This window comes from Triticum aestivum, chromosome 2A, assembly GCF_018294505.1.
Source record: "Triticum aestivum cultivar Chinese Spring chromosome 2A, IWGSC CS RefSeq v2.1, whole genome shotgun sequence".
Classification (NCBI taxonomy): Eukaryota; Viridiplantae; Streptophyta; class Magnoliopsida; order Poales; family Poaceae; genus Triticum; species Triticum aestivum.
The window spans coordinates 11359428-11367154 of NC_057797.1; the positions used below are offsets into that span (position 1 = coordinate 11359428).

At 46.3% G+C, this 7727-nt stretch overlaps 2 pseudogenes; both read right to left on the minus strand.

The window, feature by feature from the left end:
• Positions 1-1055: 1055 nt before the first annotated feature.
• On the minus strand, positions 1056-2927 carry LOC123184242 (disease resistance protein RGA2-like; annotated as a pseudogene).
• A 1088-nt stretch (positions 2928-4015) lies between these two features.
• LOC123191308 (uncharacterized) lies at positions 4016-5779 on the minus strand (annotated as a pseudogene).
• Positions 5780-7727: the final 1948 nt, after the last annotated feature.

A 7727-nucleotide genomic window follows, 5' to 3' on the forward strand; every position in this document is an offset into this window, starting at 1 on the left:
TCCTGGCCGCCCCTTGTCATGGTTTGGGCCTCAACTTTTTGCTCTGTAATGTAATCAATCTCAACTTTTTACAAATGTGGACGTAGAAATTGTTTTCCTTGCCTTAGTTTGAAGATATGTCCCACAATTCAAATATGCCAACATACTTCTTCATCTTACATCACACAAACAAAGTAGAAATAAGTGGCAGTTGCAATGTGGCATGGACTGAATGGACAAACAATGTAGCAATCAGTGGTATGAACTGATGGACAATTGTACAAACAATTACAATTTATACAAGAACAAATCAACAAAGTAGCAATCAATCCGTGGCAGATCAGTGGCTTCTAGCAGTGGAAATTTATCAAAAAAGCTTCGGATTTGTTTAAAAGACAGAGGAAATTTACCTTGGTAATTTGTAGATGGATGCAGTACTGGATGGATTGGACATTGGGTGGCTTCCCCTTCTAGCCTCTCGGCTGGCGGACTGAAGCGGTGACTGCCGACGGCGACGGAGGCCGGAGGAAGCCCGCAGCGGCGCTGCCCCGCACGGACCACAGCCAGCCATGGAGTCTCACAGGCAACACTACGTCGTAGCAGGAGCACTGCTACAACGACTGCCATCGGCCGCCCACAGGCTCCGCAGAGCACATGGCTGCAGCCTCAAGCAAGAGCAGTAGAGCGCCTCTTGGTTGGAGGAAGAAACACGTCTTCCTGAGAACGAAAGAACTAGATTGGGGATCGGTTCTTACCGCTGAGAGCAGGCGCTGAAAGTTGGGCCCCACAGAAATACTCCTTACTTCCAAAAAATGCATGTTTGACTTGTCACCGTCTCTAAAATTACTTGACGCACTGTAGAATCCGAAAGGTCTCACTCTTGAAGTTGTCATGGCTCTTGGTTTCGTTTTTCTTTTTCAGATGTGGATGCGGACCTGACTTCAAACTTTGTGGCAATCTGCGGTCTATTTTGTCCAAAAGCAAAAATAAACAAACAATGCATTGACCGTCGACATCATGATATCACCTTTAGTATTAGCAGAACATCTTTGCATCGTCCTGTGGTCTCATGGAAATAGGAAAAGATTAGGTGGACAAATGGAAACAGTCAAAGAAACTTGCATGGCTTCTCACTGGTCAGTACACATGATAAAAAAGACAGAGGTACCTGGCTAATATCAGCAACCCAAAGAAACTTCCCAAACTACTGACCCATACAGTGTGCCTAATTGCCTATTACTTACAGTTGGGATATAAAAAATAACTGTAAAATTTATACTATTTCAGAATTGTCCAAAAAGAAGAGAAAATGGTATTTCAGAAAGAAGAACAGTCTCAGGCTCTTATCTCACAACCTGTACCTACTCTGATTACTTCTCTTCATGTTTTTGTGAACCATGAACCATGCATGAGCTTCGAGTGTTGGATAAATGACTAGACAATTTAATTAGCCACTACTCTTCTGATAACGCTTGTTACTTGTGACCATGCGATGTGGCCTCTGTACCTCACAGTGAACGATGTAGCTGTAGTGAGGCGGCAGGTGGGATGTCCATGCATGCATGGACCTTGAATTTCCCTCGAAGCCTCACACTTCCAAAGAGAAGATCTTGCGCGCTCATCATCCTGAGAGCTTCAGGTCCAGTTTCAGCAGAACATGTCTCGTAGTCAAGAAACAACACGACACATTCAGAAGAATTTTTATTCACCCTCCTGAGATAAGTTGGCTCCGCCATCTTCCAAGGAAGAGTGAAACGATCCCCATACACTGACATGTTTGTCTTCTTCAAATTCCTGAGGACTGCAAGCACCATGCTCCAGAAATGGGGGTTAAAATTTGGTTTCAGTATTCCACTGACGATGTTTGCAGACATGAAGCACCCACTCGTCAAATTGGCCATCTCCATGGCCATTGATGCGAGCTTCGGGTGGTCCTCTGCTCTCGTGCTCCCAAAGGAACGCACCTTGAAGAAGTACCAGTATGCTTCATGAGTCAAGAACTGTAATCTGAGGGGTTCTGTGGTTCCAAAGCTTGCGATCTTGTCAGAGCGGCTCACAATTATCATCTTACTTCCACTCATGATGCGACTTTTCGCAGCTGAATACAACCTCTTCCATACAGGCTCCTCAATATCCAGAAGTAGCTCAATGATGATCAATGTCCTTCCACCACCGACCACACGGTTTTTATGCTTGATTCTATCTCCATCTCTTAGGGTCTCTACACTTGCATCTTTAAGATCATCTCCATTCAAAAACAAAATTTGAGAGAAGTGGTTGCGGACCCTTTCATCGTTGCATACATGCTCGACCAGGGTGCTCTTTCCAACTTTCCTGGGACCAATGATTGGCAAGACAGCCAGATGATCAGCAGTGCCAGGAGCAGTCTCTGCTTGCAACAGGAAGTTCATCACAAGTTCCATCTCCATTTGGCGTCCGAACATGCATTTGTCCAGCAGCAGATACATGTTGTACGGTTGAAGGTGCAGACATGGGTAGCTGTTTAGAAACATGACGAACTCACTCACATCTTCAATGGTGTTCCGCAAGCTGCAAATAACTTGCTCCAGCAGCTCAGCCTGTGCTGCACCTTCACTGTTGCCACTGTAGAAACATACACGCTTTGCAGGGTTGAACTTAGATGGGGCAAAAGAGTAATCTTTTGTCCTGTCATCTTCATGTGCTCGGCAACTGAACATATCGAGGGTGTAATACCCCCTGTACTCCTGTCTCAGTATGCTGAGTTGATGCAGCATGGCCTGGTTTGTAATGAGCCGGTCATCTGCCTCCTCGACGACGACATGAAGCCGCAGTAGCAGCCGTTGCAGGCTGTGCAGCCTCTCCTCCTCGGTTGCCTCCGCTGACCGCTGCTTCAGGTATCTGTCCACCAGGAAAGATATGGATCTACTGGCAAGCTCACCCATAGCAGCAGAAAATATTACCTCCATGTATGTGTGTTTGAGAACCCCCTGGCCTTTGTGCCTCTTGAGGAATACAGGACTGCAATGGATCAATTGCTAAAGCTGGGTGAAGCTATATATATATATATATATATCTGAAACTTCTCAGAGGACTCACCCAAGGACACTGAGTCTTCATCTTACTTCTCCAGTTGAAGCCATGTTGTTCTTTTCTTTGATCAAAGAGTTGAATATGAGGTTGTATAAACCGAAAGAGACATGTGTGCAGAAGTTGTGTCTTATCTTTTTTGACTTAGAAGAAATTTGGAAATGGTCATCTCGTGACATCTACTAGTCTAGAAGGAGCAGAAAAAAACGAGGAGCCGGTGTGTAACCAAGACTTAACTGTTCTGAATTTTCGACCGCTTAACGCCCTTCGTTTTTTGCAGGTGCTACTCAACCTTCCGCCGGACAGTCTACATCCCTTTCCTGCCTGGCAAACATTTCTAAGCATGAAAGTGACCCTGCAATTATGAAGCACAAAATATTCAGAATTTTCTCCTGTTTGCAGTCTTGACAGATAACGGTGTTTCACGGCCTGCCAAGGGTCAGCAAACTGCTTGCTTCTTCAGTTGGACTCTCTAGTGTTCCAACATTAACCACTTTACTGAGGCTGCTTCAGAATCGACTAATACAAGAACTAACGCGGCTGTTGCGACCGCTGAAGAGATGGTTTGCCTTTATGCCCCGAGAGGTGGACGTGTCGATGGAACAATGCTTTCTTGCTGCTGACGGAGAGAAAAGCGACGGCAGTCCCAGCGGCCACAGCTGCTGAAGAACTAAGTTGCCGTCTGGCACAATACCCTGTTTTCTCCTATGCTGGTTCATGTGTTCAGCCAAATTATGCTGGATCACCTGTTTTATATCCTAAGCTGCGGCTGGCAAGATATGCTGCAGTATTTTTTGATGCATGCCACACCGACACTGCTCTTGTATGTTCAGACAGATTTAATTGGGCTAAAACTGCTGTGACGACTTGTTTTATTTGAGTGAAGATGGAACAGGGCAGAGAGAGCCTGTTGATCTAAACACAAAGGCTAACAAAATTACTAGTACTACTTTCAACAAGAAGCAGATCATAGCAAATTCAGATAGTACTGGATTGTGGGAAACTCACTGAAGCACCGCGGCATGGTATTCGAAGGCGGCGAGGTACTTGGAGCCGGCCTGGTCGCTTCTCTCCCGTCCAACCCCTGCGCTGCACGCCCACGGCGACCGCCGTCGGCGACCAACCACAGCCGCGAGCAGCAACGGGGGTGGTACACGACCAAAAGACGGGCAGCTGGCTCTGCGACGCGGTGGCCGGTCGGAGCGACGGCTCGGCGACAGCGCTTGTTTCTGGCGACCAGACGCTGTGGTCTTTGAATCTCACAGTGAAATATGTAATTGTAGTGAGGCTCCAGGTGAGATGTCCATGCATGGACCTTGAATTTTCCTCGGGGCCTCACGCTTCCAAGGAAAAGGTCTTGTACGCTAACCATCTCGTGATCTTCAGCTTCAGTTTCAGCAGCACATGTCTGGTAGTCACCAAAAATCACTAACCATTTAGACGAAGTTTTCTTTGCTCTCCTGACATATACTGGCTCCGCCATCTGCCAGGGGTCAGCGAAACTCTCGCCATACACTGACATGTTCGTCTCGATAAAATTCCTGACGGTTGCAAGGGCCATGCTCCAGAAACGGTGGTCAAAATTTGCTTTCAATAGTACACTGAAGATGGTCGCAGTTATGAAGCACCCATTCGCCAGCCTGGCCATTTCCATGGCCATTGCTGCGAGCTTCGGGTGGTCCTCCGTGCTCGTGCTCCCAAACGTACGCACCTTGAAGAAGTACCAGTATGCTTCTTGAGTAAAGAACTGTAATCTGAGGGGTTCTGTGGTTCCAAAGTTTGAGATCTTGTCGGACCGGCTCGTGATTATGATCTTACTGCCGTTTCCGATGCAGCTTCTTGCAGATGAATACAACCTTTTTCATTCGGACTTGTCGATGTCCAGAAATAGCTCAATAATGATCAGTGTCCTTGCACCGCCCATGCCACGGTTTCGATGCTTGATTCTACCGCCATCTCTTAGGGTCTCTAGACTTGCATCTTTTAGATCATCCCCACTGAAACACAAAATCTGAAAGAAGTGGTTGTGCACCCTTTCATTGTCACACACATGCTCGACCAGGGTACTCTTTCCAACTTTCCCAGGACCGATGATCGGCAGGACAGCAGGATTAGTAGCGGCACTGGGAGCAGTTTCCGCTTGCAACAGGAAGTTCATAATGTGTTCCATCTCCATTTGGCGTCCGAACACGCACTTGTTAAGAAGTAGATACATGTTGTACGGTTGGCGGGTTAAACGCGGGCATATGTTTAGAAACATGATGAACTCACCCACATCTTCAATGTTGTTCCTTATGCTGCCAAGAACTTGCTCCAGCCTCCAGCAGCTCAGTTTGTGCGGACCTTCCCTGTTGCCACTGCAGAAACATACACGCTTTGCAGGGTTGAATATAGATGGTGCAAAAGAGTAGTTGACTTCATGATCTTTTGCCCTTCCTTCTCCATGGGCTCGGCAAAGGAAGATTTCGAGGGTGTAATATCCTCTGTACATCTCCTTTTTCAGTATGCTGAGTTGCTGCAGCATGGCCTGGTTTGTGATGAGCCGGTCATCTGCCTCCTCGACGACGACATGAAGCCGCAGTAGGAGCCGTTGCAGGCTGTGCAGCCTCTCCTCCTCAGTTGTCGCGGCCGTCCGCTGCTTCAAGTATCTGTCCACCAGGAAAGATATGGATCTACTGACAAGCTCACCCATAGCAGCAGAAAATATTACCTCCATGTGTGTGTGTGTGTTTTTGAGAGCCTCCTCGCTTACTGCCTCTTGAGGAATGCTGTACCGCAAATTAAGGGTCAATTGCCAAAGCTGGGTGAAGCTATATATATCTGAAACTTCTCAGAGGACTCGCCCAAGGACACTATGACTCTTCATCTTATTCTCCATTGAAGCCGTGTTATTATTTTCTTTGATCAAAGAGTTGAACATGAGGCTGCATAAACCAAAAGAGACATGTGTGCAGAAGTGTGCGTCTTATCTTTTCTGGCTTGGAAGAAATTTGGAAATGGTCATCCCTTAACCTGTACTAATCCAGAAGGAGCAGAAAAAACGAAGAGCTGCTGTGGAACCAAGACTTAACTGTTCTGAACTTTATATCCCTGGACTGGACGCCCTTCCACCGGACAGTGTACATTTCTAAGCAGGAAAATGACTTTGCAAACCCAGAGTGATGACTGAGCCAAGTTCTGGGCTGCCCGTCATGAAGCACAAAATATTCAGAATTTTCCCCTGCTGGTGGTTCAAATGTTTTTCTATCTTGAACACAATCGCTTTACAAAAGCTTCTCAAGAACAGAGAGAAGGCTGGGGATGCACTTGGAGCGGTGAAGAACTCCTTGATGTCAAGCCCCTGTTTTCCTATGCTGGTGGTGCAAGTGTTTTTTCTGTCTTGAACACAATCGCTTTAGCCAGACGTGAAGTGATTCATCACAATGGCGGAGAGCATGTGTTGATCTAAAAACAAAGACTAAATACATACGTACGTACTACTAATTTCAACAAGAAGCAGAGCGTAACGAATTCAAAATAGTTCAATGGTCTTCCTAGGCGGCTCATCGGAAAGGCGCCGGGGTACTCGGATCCAAACCAGTCGCTGGGCTACACGTCCACGGCCGACGACCAACAACTACGAGCAGAGACGAGGAGGCTACACGCCCGCTGTAGGAGGGCGCGGCGGCCGGTCGGAGACAGGGCAGGGGGTCGCCGACGGTTGGTCGCCAGTCGATCTCCGCCATGGCAGGTCCGGGAAGGAGGAGATTGGGGGATCGGTTCCTGCTTAGAGGCGCTGACGGCTGGGTCCCATGAATCAGCCCAAATTTCCGAAATATATTTCCGAAGGATATTTATTTCGTATTCTGTACGTTAATATTTTTGTATAACTTTAATCAACAAACTTAAAAGAAATTGATAGAGACAGAAGGAGTATTTGATTTGTGCGCGTAGGGATGCTTTTTTTTTGCAAGAAGTGCGTGTAGCGATGCTAGCAGCGGTAACGCACGGCCAGCATATATATCACTCAGGGTGTGTTTGGATGCAAAGTATTTTTGCACTTTTTTTGGAAGTACTGTGGTTTCTCAAAAAAATGGTATTAAATAGTTTAAGGCGTTTAGATGAAACAAAAACTAAAGTTTTGTAAATTATATTATGCTATCTCAGGAACCATGATTTTCTTGCAGTATTTGAAAAAGAGGTTTGGATCTCTTTTTTCTAAACAGAACAGAGAGAAATCATGAGAGAGAGCGCAATTGACGTCGCTTTGTATACTAGAACAATGTCCGTGCGTTATAACAGGATAACAAAGTTTAAGTAGTAGAGATAAGAAAATCAGATGCAACCGCCTACTATTTTTCCTCTTTCTATTATATATGGCAACCAAGTCATAATTTTATTTCTTGATTTGTTAGACTAGCTTCCGTTTACTCGGTGTCCCGGATACTTCTTTTGGGCCTCTGGCCGCCTGTCACATGCGAGTCGTTCATCTCTCTTAGCCTAAAAAACACTCTCTTCTCCAATCATGAGCGAATTCAGCTTCATTGATTTTTTAGGTGTGTTAGTTGAAGCCTTCAACATCAGTGACTCAACCTGACAGTTGGGTCGGGTTTCACCGAGTCGGCCTCTATCAGACCCATGCTCGATAAGTAAATGGGTCTAACCCTTTGCCCACGACCCTATCCATGGGCATACATACA